General features: G+C 38.9%; 1 protein-coding gene and 1 long non-coding RNA gene across 5 annotated transcripts in view; both read right to left on the reverse strand.

Moving 5' to 3' along the window:
* The window catches only part of LOC117218790 (uncharacterized), a 156,932-nt gene that overhangs the window by 132,584 nt on the left and 1,567 nt on the right, over positions 1–22,781 (reverse strand). The gene's annotated exons all lie outside the window — the stretch shown is intronic.
* Positions 8,350–10,686, reverse strand: LOC143259936 (uncharacterized). The gene is made up of 2 exons (XR_013033988.1): positions 9,058–10,686; positions 8,350–8,986 (listed from the first exon to the last, which is right to left on the reverse strand). It is a non-coding gene; the product is annotated as an uncharacterized LOC143259936 (long non-coding RNA).

Consider the following 22,781-nt stretch of genomic DNA (forward strand, 5'->3'; position numbering starts at 1 on the left):
CATCCCTTCCCGTCTGGAGGAAACTGCTCTCTCGACGCACAGTGGTTCTGGAAATCCGCAGCTTGCGTCCAAGAGTCAAGTTTTCTAGTTCAATGCAGGATTATGTCCCAAAAGGTATTCAAAATCGGGAAATGAGGGATTCCTGGAATCATTTGAAGCAACTTCTTCCTTAGCGCAAATGCAATCCGCGGTTTTGCTTACGAGTTATTAACGAAAAACACTGACCAATGAGGGTCGAGGTCAGCTGGCGCAAGGCGGTCATTGGTCGCCTCTCGCAAGCTCGCCTGGTCGCGACTCGTCTCTCATTGGTCAGCGTCTTTTTGTTAATAATTCGTAAACAAAGCTGCGAATTGCATTTGCGCTAAGGGAAAACTTATTTCAAATAACCTCAGGAACCCCTCATTTTCCGACTTTGAGTAACTTTTGGGACGCCCCGTATACTGCAAACATTGTTTTTGCTATTAAGTAATAACCCTTTATCGTTTACAAATCCAAAATATGTATTATGCGTTTTAGGTGATTCCGCGATGAAGTACATCGTTTTAGAAAAAAGATCATGAAATTCAAAGTAAAATTAAACGTTTCACTGAAACGTTTCTATCTCGATTCCAGGAAACGGAAAAAGAATAATATAACAGTGCTTCGAAATTCTTCAATTGTTCCATATGTCGCCTGTGAATTTTTCTTATAAATGCATAAAATCCTCTGTGCAGTCATGAGCTTCGGACTTTCTTTACATGGAAGCTTAAACAATTGCCAAGGTGAGCATTTATATTTTAAGTACATCCTCCAGCGACCTTCGCGTGTCCAATAATCTTAAGAACTAGATCTTATTCACTGCAACATGGTATTACTGCTCATAAACACTATGTAGATATCGGTTGTATTCCAATAGACCCTTTTTGATCACTTTAATCTTTACTTTATTATTCGAGAAGGTTTTTGTGTACTTCGTATACGATAAGGTGTAAATTATGTATACTTGACTTAGTTGTGTAATTATTTCTTTTCCTTGTTACGTTATTATTAAATGTTCTTATTAAGTAATACAAGTAATAAAAGTAATACATACATAGATACATTTATATTATATTATACAGGATGTTCCATAATTATGTTAACACCCGGAAAATAGTGATTCGTGAGGTTATGTCAAGCAATTTTTTCCTTAGCGAAAATGCAATCCGCGGCTTTGTTTACGAGTTATTAACGAAAGGCCAATGAGAGGCGAGTTCGCCTAGCGCTAGGCGGCCAAGCCAATCGGCGGAACTGGGCTTTGGCCGCTCGTTGGCTCGGCTGGCGTAAGGCGGCCATTGGTCCCCTCTCGCGAGCTCGCCTAGACGCGGCTAGCCTCTCATTGGTCAGCGTTTTTTTGTTAATAACTCGTAAACAAAGCCGCGGATTGCATTTTCGCTAAGGAAAAAGTTACTTGAAATAATCTCACGAAGCATCCCTTCTCGAGTGTTAACATAATTATGGTATACCCTGCATATTCTATACGTGTGTTATACGACATATTAACCCCTTGTCCTTAACTGCAATAACTTAACACTAACAACGTGTCCCACTCGCGATAAAGCTTTCATGGATAATCAATTAAATACGAATGTTATCCATTTCCTCTAAAAATTTGATTCTTCTGTTATAAAAATCTGGGAATATATTAAATGTTGACATGAAAGAGACAAATATTGCCTTGCTCTATTAGTGAAATTGATATCGACGTAAAAGTGTTAATTCGAAAGAAATCGTAGTGCAAGAGGTTAATAGTATTAATTAATTACATTGTGTTGAAATTTTAGCCTCGAACAAAAATTAATCTATAGTTTACTTAGTACTAAGATACTAAGATATCGGTTTACATTTTCGCCGGTTCCGTCAGCGGGCAACGACGGTGATGTAAACTGTATATAGTAGATTCCGCGATACAACATCACCGGTACCATTAGATATACATCGTACCCTGACTGTTTGGGGGTTCCAGCGTCACGTATACAATGTGAAACGCGACAAAGAAAACGTCTCTGATTGGTGGACAAGACGAACCCAAAAAGGGTATAAAAGAAGCGTTTTTTCTTGCCGGACTCTCAGTAGAGTTTGGTCGCTCGATCGTTTTCGCCCATATACCTTCTCTCAATAAAGGAATAAAATAAAGTCTTTTTAAGAAAAGAATTATATAGAATCATATTCATTTCCATTCTATAATCCCAACACATTGTATCGCAAAATGCCGACGTATACGTCTTTTTAATTTCGACCACGAAAAAACGATCTCCAGATTACTGGGCAACGGAAGATGGGGGAGGGGAACAGAGGAGAGGCAAACATTATTTTTCGCACGGCACGCCTCCCACATATCCCAGTCACGATTAATTAACCGGCAGCCGAGCGTGTCCTATTTACGGAGTTAAATGGAAAATAGAACGGCCGTGGATCGAACGCTCTGCGCCCGGCGGAAATTCGACGCTGCTTCCGGCTAGTCGGCGCGGAAAAAGTGTCGACGACGCCGGCCGAAGTCGATGACAAGGCACGACACCTTTTCGCGAACGTCGCGCCACGTCGTGGTCGCTGACTTTCCGCCGTCGATTCCCGAGCCTCGAGTTATTCGTGCCTCGTGGAGATTTGTCAGTGTCACGATCCAGATAATGTAACCTTCTCCCCAGCAATCGATAGTTAATTCCAATGGTCTGGCCGCAGTCGTGTGTTGGAATCAACCTCGGATCTTTCGCGGTGGAATTGATTAACCTTTAACTGGTTGGTTTTGCGATGGCCATGATTCTTTTTATAATTTGATATGTTTCACGAAATAAGTGAAGTTGATAACGTTGTTTTCATGAGATGGAAGATTGTGACTTTGTTTCATGCAAAATAGAAATTGCATCGATTCAAAGAAACGCAGGTACGATAAAATCGATTCCCTTAATGTTTTTAATGAGTTGCGAATTTCAGTGTTCCTGCTGTTGCGTATTTTATTTAATGATTTTTATCATAAGTGCATAAAATCTACGATCCGGTAATCATTCAGATACACGCGAATAATAAAGTAATAACGTAATATTATATATTAATAAGGTAATATATCATATAAATATATTGTGTAATAATATATTTATAATAATTTGTAATATTTATATTATATAATATACTTATAATAATTTGTAATATTTATATTATATAATATACTTATAATAATTTGTTATATTTATATTATATAATATATTTATAATAATTTGTTATATTTATATTATATAATATATTATATAAATATTACTATTAAAATAAAATAATATGTTTAAAGTAATATTATATTTTCAATCCAGCAATGAATGTGACGATACTATCATTGATTTACGGAGATCAATTAAAAAATTCATGAAAAATGATTACAAGGAGTTGGAAACACAAAATTACTAGACTGCGGATCTCAATACATTTATGGCATATGCAAATTTTGAAAATCCAAGATAGTATAAGAACCCGCGGTCAATTATTACCATTCAGACGAAAGTAAAGAACATTTATCGATTCAGTAGCTATAATTATTGTTAATCATAATTAAATCATATTCATCATAATTCAAAAACTAAGCTTCGATTATATAAATACGACGACCGTTGATTTAAAACTGCTTTGAGAATTTTTCGAGCCGAGAGCTCTTCTGAACGCATTTGTGTACATACATACTCCGCTCCGTGCGGCGCAAACGAAACACAACGATCTTTATTTTCCTCTTCGAACACAATTGACTCATTTACGCTTTAAAGGAGGGAAACGTTTCCCGAGAATGGAAGGTAAATAGAGTTGCGCGAGATCGCAACGATTCGTTGAATCGGACAGGTAATTGAAAGTAAAGGTAGCGTGGAAGAAAATGGAAGGCGGCCACGGTTATACACAGAGTCGAATAATCGCTCGCGAATAATAATCCCGTGGAGCAGGGGCCTCGATATTCGCTCTGGTGTGCAGCGAGCCTGCTATCGTGAGGATCGACGGTGCCTCGAAAGGAAGCGGCTTCCACCCTCCTTCCAGCTTCCGGTCACACAAAGCGAACCTTGTCCCTCTCGAACGAACATCTCTCCCGACCCCACCGGCAGGCACATTAAAAAAAAAATCTCACTCATATAATCACGCGGAATGCTCGCGAGTCGCGCCCGTTTTCAAAGGCGACATTGTCGAAAATTAAAGCGGTCGCGTTTCCATCGCGTTTTCGTCGTGGAATTTGAGCCGTTGCTCCTTTGATCCTCGCGGAACAATTTTCGTTTCGTAAACTCGACGAGCGACGCTTGCTAAATATTTTAAAGCTGGAAGAGACGGCAGCTTTACAAAGTACATTGATGTTTTAAGCGTTTCAAGTGCTCGCGAGTGTCGTATTCGCTTAAGCGGAAAATAATTTCGTTCCTCATCACGGAAGATTGATTACGTGCGGGATTTTCAAAGTAACAGGCTACGGAACGAAGACAATAGAACCCGCTGAACTATTGTTCAAGTAAAAATTAACATCAGACGATGTTTAACTCTTACAGGACCATAAGGTTGCTAAGAGAAAAATATTAGTATGTAATTTTATTTTAGCTTGTTTAGACGTAAAATAAATAAAAATCATAAGAAAAATATATGACAATGTGTAGTTTTTTTTTGGAATTTTATGGAAAATATTTCTCCCAATGGTCTATAAAGGTAACACAAATTATGGTTAGGCTTATTGTGCAATGTCTTTTATTTATTGGTTTATTATAACAGAATGTTAACCAAAATAATACAAAACTACGAAATAAAATTACTATACAAAACGATGTGCTAATTATGATATTGTGCGAAGCAATTTCTTTTGGTTGTGAAGCAAAGATGAACATTGCACATAGTACATAACATTATGTGTCCTATTTTCTATGCAGCGTTTAGCACAATTTTTTATCTTTTCATTTCTTCCGTTTTTTGCATGTTGTGTGCTGGCAAATTGTGTTTTGTACCAAAACTAACCAATAATTAAACACGACGATTTTAAAATCGGGAAAAATGTTTTCTTTAGTCGTGAAGGGGTCAATGGTAAATCTACCGTTTAAAAACTGTTGACGTGATAAAGACTCTTGAACATAACACAACATTGTAATAAAAATATCGAAAAATTTATATAAATTCTTCTCATTCTTACGATACAACACACGACAGCCTCGCTTAGTCGTCGCCAGGTTTGGTATCAAAGATTGTTAATAATTCTCTAGTGTTAGTGTCACAATGGTAGCTCTTTGTATTCCGAACGCCTCGGAATGCTTCCAAGGAACCTTGAAGATGGATTGACCGACCCTGAACCGGTTCGATGTCCTAACAATTCACCGGTCACGCCGAAGATGTGATATAGATGTAATACAATTCAGAATTGAGAAAAATCCGCGGTTCCCATGCTAGTTAATTCCACGACGTATGCTGCATGACTTAAATTACCAGGTGACTAACCACAGCGCAAGATACTCATGGACTGGCATGAATATTATAGGGTAAGTTTCGTTCTGCTCGGAATAATTTCTTAGGAACATTCCTGAATCCTTAAACAATTCACGGTCCAACGACATTCGAAACAACTTTTAGCACGATCTGCATTTTCTTGACTCTGGATAATCAACTCCTCATCGTACCATTTTCTTCACAGTTACGATGATTGACGTACAACGATACAATGATTATTTTTTCGATCGTAATCATTTTATAGAAGAAAAAGAAAATACGTATTTATTGTGTGCCTACATTGATTAGAATGCTTATAAATATTATTGACAACAAAACAAAATTGTATTCATTATTATTATTGCCGTACCATTTTCTTCATGATTAAAATGATAAGCACATTTCCGATTGTAATAATTTCTTCGAAAAAAAAAGAAAATTTATATTTATCGTGAGTCTACATTTACTGGGATGATTAAAATATTGATCACAAGAGGACAGAATTTTTTATTCCGGCTTAAAAAAACGGAATAACATTGGTATTTAATAGGATATCACTCGAAAAATCTGCGTCACGAGACAGACTCGTTACAAGTACTGCAAAGGATTAAGAAACGAATCGACGAAAGATTTGGTCACGAAACGCATTCTAAAGCTAGTTCGCAAATTTTCTGCGTCCTATCAAAGCTGCGCCGGAAACGAACGAAGGGATATCGAATAGTTCGGGCTCTGGTGTCACAAGAGCGTCGAACAGTGGTGTATTTATTCTTCTTATGCGAGCACAATATACGTGCTTATACCACGTCCAGACACAAGAAAAGTCTCGATGCAGGCGCACGCCATTAATATTCTATCGAGAATCATCCTCCGTTTCTCGAAAACCATCGAGCAGACTCGCTTCGGCTGAAACAGAGAGAAGAAACAATCGGAGCCCGCGCGTGCTCGCGCGCTGAATCCCAAGCAGACAGGGAATATAGCAACGGTGTCTCCGGGTTCGACAGAAAAATCATCAATATTAACGAGAAAATAGGAGGACGTCCGTACTGTCCTCCGGACGTCTTGTTCCTCGTAAAGATAACAGAACTCGCGTGACTAGCGTTTCTTGGTTCGCTCGTTTTCATTCCGGCGTCACGTCGCGACGCGGTACATCTTCCAAAAAAGTTAGTCAAAATGCAATTTGCTGAGTACATAACAGCAAGAAACTGCTGCAGTACGTGTCTCGTGTATGTATTTTGCGTTTTATTAAAGTTAAATATATATTATTATATTATATGAATATAATATATAATATATATATATATAATAGATTCTAGTTGCGTTCTATTAAAACAAAAAATTTTAATAATCCTAATTCTTTTATTAAATAGAGTTTTCTATCAATCTTATTATATCGTCATATAATTATTAAGAAACATTTATTTCAACAATTTCTTTGTCAGTTTATCGCTAACGCGTCAAAAATCGAGACGAACATACGAAAAAATGGAAACAAAATAAGCGAAGTAAAATTTTTGTGAAAAAATGTTTCTACAAAAAAGATTGTCGAAACAAAAGTTACTCGCTGATTACATAACAACAAATTGCAGTAAAAAGATCGATAAAAATCTTTTATTTAATAAAAACGATAACGATTATTTAAAAACTATTCTTAATGAAATTGTATTTTTCTCTTCATCGCGATTGACAGATATTCGCGTATTCTTTAAAAAGGTATTAGTTTGGTAAGTCGGTCACGTCGAACGTCGGCCTGTCCCATCTTTTCCAGGTGCCAGCAAATCGCGCGAGCGTGTTTCTCGGGACGTTATCGCGCGAACTCGCTCCAGGGTATCCGGAACAGATCTACGTCGGCGACGCGGCTCGTAAACTTGCGATCGCGCGTGAAAAAGTAATCCGTTCCGTCGAAGATTTCGCGAAGGAGGCGCCATATATCTTCCCGCGGCGTGCCCAATTGAACCAGGCGTTCGATTCCTCACGGAACCCGCAAAGTTCCAGCGGGTCCCCGAGCTCGAATAACGGCAGACGCGGGGTAATGAGCTGATAAGATAAGGATTCAATTTCCAACAAGTGCTACACGCTTCCCAGCTACCTTTCCCGTCGTTTTCTCGCTACCGCCGTTTCCTTCTACACCGAAATACTTTCAGCGAGCCAACCGACCGACAAAACCGAGTGTTGGGTCCCTGGACGCCCAGCGTCGTACAGGCAGAAGAAGTCCGAAGTCGCTGATCGAAAGTCCGATTCTCGGAATTTTGAAAGAATAAAATTATTTAAAACGATTGCAGAATTGTTTGTTCTAGAAGCTTTTATATTCAAGTATTTTAACTTAAGAATCATTCCAAGTAGATCGTGGATCTTTGCGTAAAATATTAGGTTGGCAACTAAGTTCCCGCCGTTCTTTTTTTTAAATTTTAACATTCCGCATGACATTAAATGTTTTTGGCATAATGTTTTAAATCATTTGATTTTTTGTTCGAGTTAATTTTTGCTAATTTTCAGATCATTAAAACGGAATGCGAAGTTGAGAAAACTGAGCATTTTCGACACCTCCTTCTTTTTGCTTTTAATCAAGGTTCTGAGGCCGCGAAAGCTGCCCGCAACATTTGTGCTGCTCGCGATTGGTATGCCAAGTTCAAAAATGGAAATTTTGACCTCGAAGACGCACCTCTTCTTGGCTGCCCAGTTGAGCTCGATGAAGAGCGATTAAACCAACTTTTGCCGGAAAATTCGCGTCAAACGTCAAGGGAACTGGCAGAGAAAATACAATGCTCCCACACACACTGCTATCGAGAAACATCTTCATTCAATGGGAAAGGTTATTTAAAAAATACTTTTAAAAAATTTTGAAGAAAGGCGGGAACTTAGTTGCCAAACAATATAAATTATCTAAGTTAATTGTAAGAGACGGGAGCCAAGTGTCTTTCTTTTTTTATTGCTTTATTAGGTTGAAAACAATGTATTAATTTCCATAAATTTGTTTAAATCTTTGCACTGTTTTAAACATCATCTATCCAATTTTAACGTAAATAAATAAAATCCACAGTTTAACATCTCGGAGTTGAATGTACGGCAACGTAAACCGATTAAATAACATTGAACAACTAACCTTCTCCTTCTTTATTGTTCATCGATAATTAATATTTAGGTCGCAAAAATATAAAAGTCTACTATAAACAAATATATCGATAGTTCAAAAAGTAAACGGCGTAAGTGAACTTTAACGTCGCACAGTCTTTATTACAATAATTAAATCGCTTTGATTGTGTGGGGGCCATTGTTTGGCGGTCGATATGTTAAAATAATAATCTCGTCGATCTACAAATTGTTTCAGAATTTTCAAGTTATCTGTGATGCGCGAACGAGCACAGAACAGCGTACTACGCGTATGTTTCAATCGAAATCTCGGCCCCGTTGGCCGTCGTCTGTTTGCGGATTGTATTTCCGTCGCGAAGCCATTTCTTTTAGGGCATAAATCAGGGTATTTAAAGGGCGGGCAGATCTCAGTTTCCTCGGAGGCGTACGCATATGCGTGGAGAATGTTTGCGGACACAGGCTGCAAGCAGTAAATTACATTGACACACGTGGCGCGACTGGGACAAAGCTTGGACCCCTATGTCCACTTACCGGGAACAGTGGACGTCTACAGGATGAAAACACACGCCTCGCCCTCTGGAGACAATTAATGTCTTCGGAGGAAACCCTCGTGAATCGGACATCTGAAATTCGTGGGTCTGTGAAAACCGGGCGAGGTAAAATCGGCAGGACCATGACTGCGGCTCGAATACAAAATAGACGATGGAAAGAAGCCAAGAGAGCTGAAAATGCGCCATCATTTAAACTCGCAATTTCATCGTTATTGTAATTTACATATATTTAATTACTGTAAACATTGCAGAGCAATCGTCTGCATATGAAATTACTATGATAAATAAACAAGCGTTTCGTGTAAATTGCTAGCAGCTGAACATCGATTCGTCAATCTCTTCATTTATCCGGTTGCATAATTATTCGAGAATATAGTTACGGTACATCAAATGAAATTATACTATAATGCAAGAATATTAATAAATTCATTAAACAATATCCTTTCGAATTATTGTAACATCAATAGCGTCGATAATCGGCATGCAGGTTTCTATTTGCAATGTTAATCCTTTAGTTGTGTATAACAACTACGTCATGGAGAAATAGCAATTTTATGTGTCGCAATGAGTACGCGCTGGTCATGCTATTTCGATTAGAATTTTTGTGGAACGCATCCGTCAATATTTTCGAATAATTTTAGACTAGACTTACTGGACGAACCTGCACACAACATAATCGATAAAATATTTTGGTCTTAAAAATTCATCTACTTCTCTCGAAAATAAAAACATTCTGTTGTACACAAAATCTGTGCCAATGCAATATCATATTAAATTTTATTTCGAACAATTATTTTCAACGTTGAATCATTTCATATTCCATTGGAAGATTTGTACATAATTCTTGGAGTGCAAAGGCTTAAATATATATGTATAATACGTTGCACACGTTGCTTCGTTACAATTTCTCTGAAGTTCCTGTAGAAATGCGAAGTATCGTAACGTGGTGCGAGTATAGGTAAATATGCACACCAACGAGCCTGCCATGTGATCGTCATTCACAGAACATGTTAATCGAGAGTTACATCATACCTCCGCGAACCGATACCGATTAACGAGCACACGTGTCCTATCGAGGAAGTGTACTTTTCTAAACTCGGCGCTCCGACAGGAATTCAAGTCCCGTCGCTGACTCTTGACGAATTCCATTGTCGTCGCCATTACGTGACCATAATGTCCCGATGGCCGTACGTGCTAGCACATAAGCTCCGGCGTTCCCTAGCTAATTGCGCGGCGTGTACGAGGCGTACAGAGCCAGGTATGTACTGCAAGGTGCAGTATACAAAGGACCGTGTTGGCTACAAACATGACCGAAAGCTTTAGCGACTCTCTCTCTCTCTCTCTCTCTCGTATACGGTTTCTTATTCTATCTTTCTCTTCTTTGCTAGCGGTCTCCCACTTTCTTTTTTTCCTTTGTTTTTTTCCTGTGCGCCCAACCTCTCATTTTCTCTCTCGTCTTCTCTCTCTCTCTCTCTCCCCCTCTCTCTTCCTTCCTTGTACACGGTCTCTGATTGTCTCTTCTTCTCTCTTTTCCCATCCCTCGCCCACGGTCATTCAATTCTCTCTCTTTCTCTCTCTCAGTTTCTCTCCCTCGCGCTCTCTCTCTCCCCCCCTCTCTGTCCCATTCTATGTCTCTCTTCGTTTACGTTACTCGCAGTCTCCGTCCCCAAAGCTAGATAATATTTATAGAGAAAATATTTGAAATATTATTTTAAATAATAGAGATTCTTTACAATTCAAATAAAATAGTATTTCAAATAGGATATAAAAAAAAAATTTCAGTCAAAGAAATACTTTATTTTGATAATATTAAACGTAAAATAAAGTAGTTTCTTTTGGTAATCTAAAGCTAAAGAATGAAAGCCCATACTTTATTTTGATAATCTAAAACATAAAATAAAATATTTCAATAGAACATTTCTCACACTTCTTAAGCTGGAAATAAATTGTGAAAATGATTAACGTAACGTAAAACAAGTCTTTTTTTACATACAGCTATTCCCATGTAACAAAGTGCATTTTTCATGTACGTGTATATGATGCAGAGAAAAAGTGCTCTGCTCGTTCTATATCACCAAAATAATTATGTTTTACACTATGATTTAGTGAAATAAAAATATTTGATTAGGTGATAGTAAATGAAATAAATAAAGTATTTCAAACTATGAGAGAGAAATATTTTCAGTGTATTTCAGATAAAATACTTTAGGAAATGTAATCTTAAAACTTTTGCAAAATATTTTATTTTCAAAAATACATGCATGATCTAAAATAAAATATGTACTTACTACAATATTTACCATTTAAAATACTATTTTAAATACAAAAATACTATTTTGCTCCGTCCGTCTCCCTTACTCAGTCTCTCATGGTCCGGTATACGCAAGGATGCATCGTGCCGAGCGTTTCTGTACTCGTGCACACGGTAAAAGCACCGGTAGGCAGGGGAGAAGCTTTTACGACACCACGGTGCAAGTTGAAATTGAAGTGGATGGCGTCTAAACGGTCGACATACTGTCTCGAAAAAACGAGCAACCCCTAATACGCCTTGATAGGTCCTAGCCTCGCGCTCGAGGACCGAACTCCTCTGTCGTTATCTCCATTTCTGCACTCGCGATCGGAACTCCCACGCATCGCTTTAATCCGCGCTACGTCTGGCTTTCACCGCGAGAGCCTAACATGATTGGAAACGGTAATCGAGCGGCACTAGTAGCGGCATGTCCCAACTGCTTCGGTAGCTTGATCTTTTCGGCGAACTCAAGAAACGTTAAGTTCAATTTATTCTGTTGCCTCAAAAGTTCTTTCCGTAATAGTGTTTAACGCTGTTGCACAATAAGAATATACACTTATGGGCAAAAGTTAAGAATCGTGTTACACGGATACATATTTTTCGTTGTAGTGAACCTTTTTAACACAGCATAAAGATTTGTATTGTGTCAACAAAAATATTAATTTTATTCTTTTTAAAATTTTTTAATTTTCAATTTTATTTATCTATTTTTTACTTTTTTTTATTCTAAATTGTTTCGTTTGTTAATCCCTTAAGTAGAAATGACGAGGCGCGAACCATTTTCTGTGCCACCGCGTATTTAAAAAGAAGAAAGTAAAAAAGAATTATTATGACATTTTCACATTCTCTTGCCTTCTTCTTTACCTCATTGTAGATAAAGGTGCTGGGTGTTTTGTGAGAGAAGACACACACAAAGTTGTCTGTCTATTAAATTATTCTGCGAGTTTACAACAGTTTTTTGGCAATAAATCACTCGTTGGAAGTTGCGAGGAGGAGTTAACGTTTTTTTCTTAAGTTCACTGAAACAAAAATAATCCTAAGAATGTCTTAAACAATCTAAAACTATAGAAACTCATTTACATAAATATACTAAATAAACACTGAATTATTTTAGTTTTATTTTGTGATAACTTCTCGCACAGACCAGGGTTAAATTGAATTTTCTACGCACTTCTTTGAAAATAAATCGCAAGGCAAAGGGTTCAAAAGAGCATGAAAATGCTCGTAAAACAACTGTGAAGAATCGAAACCGTGTTGTTAAAAACTGCATTGTTCGAGGGAGAACTGTAATCGGTCAAACATTCTACACGCTTTGTGGTCAAAGCAACTACGACAACTTATCGAATCCGCTGTGTTCGTGGTTGAAGGGCCGAAAAGACCTTGAAATTCAACGTGGCTTTTTAAAACGACATTAATTCGAGAAAAGCAACGGGGTGTTTGGTTCCGTTCGCGGCTAATTGTCTCGCAGGGGTGTTTCGTGCTCGAGCTAGAATTTCGGCACGTGCACGTGAGATCCGCGAACGGGCTTCCGCGCGTGTGCACACAAAGGGACAAGTGACCGCGATCATGATTAGAGGAGGCGTCCTCTAATAGGGGATACGCGAGGATCGAGGCCCTGCAATCCGAAATGATATATGTATATCGGCAGGCGTGTCAGTTCGACGCATCTGCGGCTCAAGCGGCGATGTATGCGCGCCGCGCCGTGTAATCGGAGGATCTGCGGAGGTCACCGCGCTGCTAATGAGTCTTAATGAACGGGCGTGAGAGCATACGACGCGACGATGACTCCTCGCCGATGTTGATTCTGAGATAGATAAAGGGATCGGGTTCATGGAACCGGAGTATTCCACGGAATGGAAGAAACGAGGCTCGACCGGCGGCTCCAATTTTCGCGCGAGGGATACTCGAGGCACGATGCCGGCGCACAATGTGGCAATGCTGCCGTGACGATCGAATCGACAGTGTTCGAGACGAATATTGTTTAGTATTCGGTGCAGGAGTCGGTGCATTTTTCACATTGATCGTACGTTTGTTTGCAGCTGCCAACGGTGCAAGGATTCTGTTTAATATTTCACGCAAATCGTGGATCATCTTTCGAAAAAGGATGCTTCTGATGTAGCGTTATCGTTGGACTGTAAATTTTATGGATTTATCGCATGACACGAATACACCGAAGGAAAACTAGCAGATAGATTTAGTGAATTTAAAATTAAACGTAAAACAGCGCGAACATTTAAAGAATTTCAAGATACCGTTGAATCACTTCCAATTTATAACTGCATAATGCAATGAAAAATTAATCAAAATATTAATTAGTAATTAGTAATTACAAATAATCATGTATTCATCGGAAGAATCTAAAGTTAACACTAGATTTACGGGCCCCAAAAGCAGCTGTTTTATATTAGTTTATAAAAGTAACGATAAGACATCTATTCTGATTTTCAACAAGTGTTATTGTAACATTTGCCGCAAGTAATTTATAAATTAAATAAATAACTCATAAATGTATCTTTACGATGCGAATAATCGTAAATTAAAAAATTAACGACCCGTTATTTTGACGCGTTCCGTAAATCTCGTGTTAATGCTTTAGGGATAAGTCAACGCTCTTGAATCTTGTAATTGTTGCGTCTCTGTTTCACTTTGTCTCGATTGTTCCACGCCTCCTGACTCCCGTCGCGCGCCTCGCTCGCCCGTGGCCGTGTAAATAATACAACACACACCTACGGAAAGCACGGAACACGCGTCTATATAATGTGTTCCTAGCCGAAAATGGCGACCACGGAAGAGCGAGTTGTTTGTTTTTAATCGGCCGGACTCGAGTCTCTCGTTTCGTGGAAATTCAGTGTTGCGGCTAACTTGAGGCTAATAGGAAGGGATCATTTGCGCCAATAAGCGAAACGCGTTTACCCTACTTTTGCGAGAGCGTTAGAATGGATGGGTTGATAGAGATCGGTCCTACACTTTTCTCAGCGGACTTCTTCTGATCAATGGATAGTATAGATCTAGGCTTGAGTTACAAAGTAACGTTCTCGTCAGAATACAAAGAAGAAATATGGAAGATCATTTTCGTACAGCTATCAGATAAATTCAACAACTATCTATCAAATGTGTAAATCATAAACGCTTTTGTATAGTTACATAAGGTTTCATTAAAGCTTTACATTTTATTAGTAGATTACTATTATCACATTTTTATAGGTTATTTAACAGAAATTGGAATTAAAGGAAAGTTTCTTTCGTCAACTAAAATATTACTCGTTCGATAAATAAAATAAAATAAAATTACTATTAGACCTTGTTAACTTATACTTGCATTTTAAAAATCTGTCCATGTCACGAATGCATAAAAATCTACTTATTAGGTGTGATACGCTTTCAGACTTTATTGCCAGTTTCTGGAATATCGTAAAATTATCGCGAAAGTAATCAAGAACATCAAGGAGTTGTCCCTGAAAGTTTAATAAAAGAACAAAGAGAGGACAAGGATGCACGGTTAGGCACATTCCTTTGTTAGCTCGGGCATAGATCGTGAAATAAGATTGAGAATGCGATTGGATTCGGATCAAGATTAACCAAACTCGAGTTGGAACGAAAGCGAGCACGAAATTCGCCAGCAACAATTTGCTCGTTACTCGCTTTGCTTTTAGCGTGATACGAGGCCGCTCGATCACGCGGAAGGCTTAATTTTCGGCGCATTTGAAGAGTAATCGCCGTGCAGTCGGAAAGCCCCCGGTTTTTATCAAGATCTAACGGCGAGCTATCGACTTCCTTCATCGTCGACGGCTACGAACGAAGGGGCTATCGTCGGCGAATCAGCTGACGAATTTCAGCCGGAGCAATTGACTTTTTATGCGGGCTCCTCAGTTAATCGAATTGGCCGACAATCGCGCGACGACCTACACAGCTGCACCCCCCCCCCCCCCCACGGATTCGATCGTCGGAACTCGAGTCGCTAATGAAGTCAAGTCCCCGGAATGAAAGGTATAACCCCTTAAAATTCTATGTACTGGCGGCCCGTAGCTCGTTAAACGGGTATCCATGATCACGGCCCCGGAGAGACGCAGCTGAAACTTCGCTATTTTACGCTGCCTGTTTTTGCAGGTTCATGTATATGTATGTATGCTAGGGACCTGGAATTAATTAAGCAGACTTCCATGGAGTTATGGGAAATTTTCAACCGAGCCGAAACCCGTCTACTTTGAACTCTCTATGTGTTCGTTTTAGGAGCTTGTGAGCAATGAAAATGCTCCGATGGCACTCGAAATTGTTCGGGGCCAGTCGGAAAAAGACAAATTTTAAGAAATAAAATTTTTTATCAATATCGCGATGCATTCTCAGGTAATGTCAATATTGTATTTAACAAGAAGTAGTGAAAGAATTTTTTAAATTATGGATACCACTTTACGCACGATATTTACCAACTGTTCTACTTGCTGATACAAAACTGATTGTAACAAAGAACAACGTAATCAGTATTAAATAACGAGACAGATGATAACAAACGATAGCCTGATAAAATAATCAAGAGAGGTTATAAGCCAATTAAGCGGGAAAACAGCAGTTTCCATTACTTCTCTTTAATAAAAACGAAAGAGAGCAGCTCGTTAGAGCCAATTCGACCGATCAATTAATAACTACAGTTTCCCCTAATCCAATCTAATTCCAATAGCAAGCAGCCGCACGGCATCCGAGAAACCGGCCCCTACGAAGCCGTGTTTTCAACCTTTAACTCGGACAAGCGCGGAATAACAATTAAACAACAAGCCGGCCGAGGGAAACGTGGTGATTGGTAACTACCCTGTAACTACCCTATTACCCAGGGGACAAGGCCGGGTCCGGCCTTAGCAATCGAACCCGACCCTCCAGTCGATATCCACCCTTAAGGAAAAAGAACTCGAACAGAAAGAGAGAGAGAGAGAAGACGAGGAATGAAAAGTAACATATTTATCCCGGCGGCGGAAAGAAAAAGATAAAGAAAAGCAAAAAGCAGTTTCCCCTGCTTCCGGCATTTTCTCGTTAACACGGTTCGAGGGATCTCATTGACACGCGAAATTCGCCATGGCAACACGCGTCCATCGGGCGTCGACAGACCGGGTCGAGGTGAACAGACACCAGGTTTCAGGAGAAGTTTCACAAGCGGCCAAACAGCGAGGGAGATTTTTCTCCTCGGTCAAACAAAGAGTTCGATTTCACTCGATCCGGCTAACTCGAGAAGAGAAAGAGGAACAGGGGTTGGATCGAAGGCGAGGACGCAAGAAGCAGAAGACGAGAAAGAAGAAAAAGAAAATTACATCAGCTGCTTGGCACCGGTACCCCTCGGTCGCATCCACCCCCGCCCGCCCTCGCCCTTCCACGAAATTCAACCTTCCCCCGGCCCTGCCGACCCTCTCTGTCGCCCGTCGCTTTCTGCTCCTTCTAGGAACTTCGCCTCTGCCACGTTTCGCTGGCAACCTACGAGCGCCGGGATTGCATGCTTACCAGACGCGCAAGCCGGATGGCGAAACGAAACGAGACGAGACGAGAAAGCGTAGACACATGGAATGAAGTCCCGCGGCATCGGGTGTCGTCGCGAAAATATGAAATTCGCGACGGGCACGCGCATGTCGAATTATTACAGATGGCATTGAGCTATGATGGCTACACGTTTGATCGAATGCTATCTGAAATGGAATAAGAATTTTCATGCTGACTTAATAGGATAATGTTCAGCGTTGATTCTGAAACGTGACAATACTAAATGTTTGTGAATTTATTAACATTGGCACTCTTGGTTTTAACGTAAATAAAAATAGTTTGCCACGCAAGATTATTTGCTACGGTAAAACGTGCGAGGTCATTTTGTTCGAAGCAAGCTAACTGGTACGCTGGGATCACGAATGGCCCAATAATATCTGTAAATGAAAGTTTAATTGTCACGTTTTTACTATTTTCCTTATTATATATTTTATTATTTAAATATATATTTTATAAATATTTATATATATATTTTTTTTATTATATATTCCTTATTATATTATAATAAAATACGATAGATGGATTATCTAGAATTAGAGATTAACCCATCTCCCTGTGTGCATTTTTTATTTGTACTCGACCCTGATCCCCGTGCACCAGTTATTTGCGTCATAGTTGCGGTTTCAATAACAGTTTCAATAAAAATATTTGCGATGTATCTATCAATAAAAACCACTCTGTATTTCTGTTCACCGGCCGAACAGAAATAACTGCTTCATAAATTTAACTCTCAATAAAACAAGGTATTAAATTGTCAATAAACTAGAAAACGCTCGATAAAGATATTAAATCGTCCGATGGTACAGACAGAATAGAAACTACTCGATAAAACGGAGTATTAAATTGTCAAATATTTTCTAGAGCTGTCCGGAGGTCGGCAGAGGAGATTCCCGAGCGAATTCGGCCGAAGCGGAAGTTCAAAGAGCCTATCCACTCTTCGGCGAATAGAAATTGATCGGCGGCCGCGTTCCGGCAATTGGTCGTTTCGAGGTTTCATTTTCGCGAGAGGCGATTCGTCTCCGCGGTCGGACGGTCGGTCGGTCGCGCGCGCGCGCGCACTGTGCCGCCACTTATGGTAATATTTCCGTACATCGCGCGGCATGCATAATGCAAAATGCAACCAGCCACTCGGAATTTACGTTTCGAGCATGAAGAGCCGCCGGGTCGTCGTGCGACGACTCCTAGCGGAGAGGACCGTGTCTTCTCTGTCTTCTGCCTTCTGTCCCGCAAGAAACATCTGCCGCCGACGTGGTAGGTATGCTGCCTTGGCCGCGAAGAATAGAATGGGCCCGGCTTTCATAAATACCGGACGCGCCACGCTCATTTTCGAAGCCGATTAACACTTTACGGCCCGTGTACCGATCGATTCACAGCCACTGGACCGACGCTTTTCCAGGGACCGGATTTCACAAATATTGGATACGTGTCGGAAAAATGCGACACTATTTCCGTTTAGCGAGTAATGGCGGTACAACGAAGACGGCGTGTCGCACGCTGGAATTCATTATTCGAAACGACTGTTTTCTATTTTGAGACAGTTTCAATTTGGACATCTTCGGACTATGCATGTATGTATTTCGAAACTGATTTATGTGAGGATTTTCGAGGATGGCGGGTTTTTAATTTGAGAAATGATTTAGCAGCGCAGAGAAATTGTTTATCTTCGTTGTTCAATTGTAAAGGTTCATGCATTTATAAAATATTGCATAAACGTACCATTCCAATAGAGGAAACTGTTTATAAAGAGAATTAGTAAAGATTCGTAAAAAGAAAGCCATATTCTTTTAATATACTGTTTGCAAAACCACGTTTCTACTATCATAAGATGACTGAAACGAGACAAGTAGAGAAATCTAAAACGTCTCAGAATATCTTTTTTTCGATAGCGTTTTCGACTTTCTCAAATAAATTATGGTTTTGTTAATTTTAATAAACGATTTAAAAACGACCCAGGTCATTACTTCAAAAAAAAAGAAGGAAGAAAAAAGATAGAACAGTTGCAGTGTCAAGTCAAAAAGTTAAGCACACTCTAGTGTTCGAATATTGTTGGTAGCCATTATATTGCCAAGGTCATCACCTTGAATAGTATTACGTAGCTTTTAGTCAGAGGTTGTCGTAAGTGGTGTAACACTTAATTTTTTACCAACTTTTTAAAATATTCTGTTTAAAATTTTCCATTTTGGTGTTCGGAAATTTCCTTCTGGATAATGAAATGCAGTCACATAAATAATACACGAATCAATAAACTATATTGAATTTAAAGTATGTAAAATACAACACGTAGAAGTAATAGCAAAAGTTAGCAATGAACGATGGCCAAACAAATACAGAAGGACGAAGCTTAATTAAAATGTTAATGCTTTGTAAATATCGAGATAAAAGAATAACTTCTATAAATAGTGAAAATGAATTTTCCATCGTTTAAAATGCAGAATCTGTACTTTCTAATAGTTGAAATCATTAGCTTCAGACCGAACTGAATCGGGTGATCCTACGTTGAATAAAATACAAACTTAATCACCCGAGTTTCGGATGGTACTGGTAAACAGCGTCTACCAAAGGGCGGCGGGTTTCATTTTCGGCGGCAACGAGATCAAAGAAGGGGATAGAACGAAAAAAGACTGTGCGCGAAGTAAAACAGGAAGTTCTGTTTCAACGGGACGCAACGAGAAAGGATGAGGGGACGTGCCGAAAAGCGAATGGGAAATTGAGAAGCGACTTGTTTCCAATAAAAAGCGTTACTAGCATTCACGAGTGAAAACTGCACATGCTGGAAAGTTGACAAAGGAAACTGATGAATTCTACACGGAACAAAAATATGCAGGAGAAATGATTTATCGTTTGCTGAGACTTAAATCTGTTTTACCATACGAATGACACGTGTATTATTTCAATTCCTTGTTTTCAACGACATTAACGCTGATGGAACAATGTTTTCTTTCCATCAATTATGTCTCCGTAATACTAATAAGATTCTGCAAACTACCATAATTTCATTTAAATTGTTATCTGCGAAACTCAATTAACGAAAACGAATCCAAGAAAACAAATTGTTCTCGCTATCAATTAAAATGTGTTACAAGTAGTATCATTATAGAGACGATAAAGTTTTCAATAATTACAACATTAAAATAAAAGAAGCCTCCGAGAATTTCCAGAATACCCACTGCAGTTAATTACAAACTATAATTAATTATAAAAATATCAATATAAAACTATCAAATTAAATATAAATTAAAGCTGTCTCGAAATTCTCTATTCACGATGGAGTTAACCTCGCGAAACAAAATTATCGAACCTAATGAAAAATCAAAATTACCTACCGTCATTATTAAAATCAGATTTCCAACAGCTTTCTTCACTAATTTCATAAATGCGACAACGAAGTTTCGGAAGCGTTCAGAATAAAATTTGTCTGTTGCAGTCAGTTCATATTTTTGTACTCGTCTCGAAAAAAATGTACTTCGCCTAAAATATTTAACAACAGCGTCGCTGCCTTGTTATGCGAACGGCACCTGCGTTCGAAACATTTTTATTGAACCGTGGGATTTGCAGCGGAACCGTTTCGAAGGGGGACTGCGTTACGCAGCCGTGTAGAACGAATGAAGGAGCATAAGTCAAGATAAAGCGCGCGCGTTTGCCAGGCGCATGAAATATAGAGACGACAAACTGCAATCTGTCCAATGATCGGTATTGGCCCATCGGTGGGCGTGAATCAATCCACCGTTAACAGGCTCCCGGCATCCGTTGCTGCGTTTTATTGTCGACGACCGGCAAGCAGAGCAGAAGCGCGGCACCCGGGAGCGCGACGCGTCATAAAGCTCTGATACGATTGTTAAGAATTTACGGTGTTTGTTCGATCCGGGGCAACGCTTGTTCCCGTTCGAATTGCACCGGGTCGAGGAAATTTCTTAACCTCGGAATCTTAGCCATTCGTGCAGACTAATTGACCGAGCCCCGAGACACGCTAGCTCGCGCGCTCCTTTCTCAGCCACGCTCGATCACGAAACCATATTTTTCTTCCCTCTTTTTGCAAAGTTACAAGGTGGGGAAATTGGAAGAATTGAGGACGCTGGTGTTCGTTCTGTCGACGAGACTCGGCAGAGACTGTTGCAAATTGAAAACAGAAAATAACTACAATGATAGATCGCTTACACCTGCTTCCGGTGGAACGTCAGTTTCCGAGAATGTCTAATCGAATGCTATCGCTGTATCGGTTAGACCGTGTTGGACTGGTTCTGATTTTTGGACCAACTATATTTTCTTGACTTATTACGCCCCGGAATTATGACGCTTGGTGAGAAAATAATTTGTTTAGAATTTGGAAACAATCGGACAACGGAAACCTGGATCGGGTTTGCGTTGAAGTTCAAAAATGTTAATCAATTCATTTAATGTTTAAACATAATTGTATTTTGCTATTTTAGAAATACTGTTTCTGACTAAAAAACCTTGAAACTAATTTACCATATTTAATTTACCATTAAATATAATACAGAAACATCCGTTGAGTGTATGTATGTACTTGTATTCGTAGTTTTAAGGGCTGTTAAAAGCTTTTCAACATGCATGATGGCCGATGAAAAAATGTGTCAAATATTTTCTCAAACAATGATACTGCATCGCACGCTATATTTAATGGAAATCAAATTTAAGATTTTGTGTATATTTTTTAGAAGTAAACATTTAACAGTATTTCTGAAATCATCATTAAAATTTAAAATTTCAAGCATATTTCCTATTAAGTTCAAAATTTAGGCGAAAATTGCAAAATATATGTTCCTAATGTTTATGCATCTTTGATTTGCAAAGGTCGTTAAGGAAAGTACAATAAAACAGAAAATTTCTATTTTCGCAAGATTATTATGAATTTATCGAACAGTTATGGCAGGAATTAACACTCGAGATTCCAACGGTGATGGCATTTCACATTCCCGCAACAACTCGGAATGCTGGCTGTGCTGGCATTGTGCATATTAATTATCGTTTTGTGGGAAGGAAATATGAAAATGCTTCGCAAGTGCAAAGGGCTAAGATTGTATGTTACCTCAATTACGTGATGCATGCGACGTGACTAAAATTGTAACAGCATCACTCACTTCAGTGCGGTTAGTAATTTAGTTGGTTGTAGCAAAAAAAAAAAACTTCAAGCAAACCCTCCCGGCTCGTGAAAATGTCCTCGCGGACTGTGTATGTTTGTGTAAATTTAAGGAACGAGCGTTGTCGAGAATGTTTTTGTTCGAGATTTCATTAAACTAGGTAGAACTTGAGGAAATTGTGAAATTTAATTGGAGTTGTATTTTCCTTTTCATGTTCGCTTGTAATTGCGCAGAATTCTTTTTTCAATTTGTCTGCTGCTTTTTTTAAACGGATTAAACTGTCCAGAAATAATAAAAAGAATTCATGTTTTGCGCAGATGGTAACAGCTTCCTCTACAAGAACCTTTTTCCACATCATTTGCTCCGCCCTAACACTGCCAGCGACAGTAACGCGATTCTGTGGAGTTTATATAGCTGTTTTGAAATGAACTTTGAAATAAATAGGAAATTAAATTTTTAATGAAAAATTACTAAATACATAAATATCAAAAGTTGAATTACATTAATAACAATATCTTCACACTATTATACTTGCATAATAATAAAGATCTACACAATTAATTTGATCAAAGAATATGAAATAAACTAAACCGAATCATCAAGTATCATTCACTATCAGAAAATATGTTCTCTTTCATGCGTGAATGTCTTTGCAAACGGGAATCAGGGTGCAATCCATTCAAAACTGACAATACATTTAAAGTCAACTTTTACTACAACTGCCGAGATATTTGATCTTGACAGCGACTGTGTACCTTCAGTCCCGTCCTTCCAGTTTCATTTCCTTTTCCGTCA

Source organism: Megalopta genalis, chromosome 8, assembly GCF_051020955.1.
Source record: "Megalopta genalis isolate 19385.01 chromosome 8, iyMegGena1_principal, whole genome shotgun sequence".
NCBI classification, from domain to species: Eukaryota; Metazoa; Arthropoda; class Insecta; order Hymenoptera; family Halictidae; genus Megalopta; species Megalopta genalis.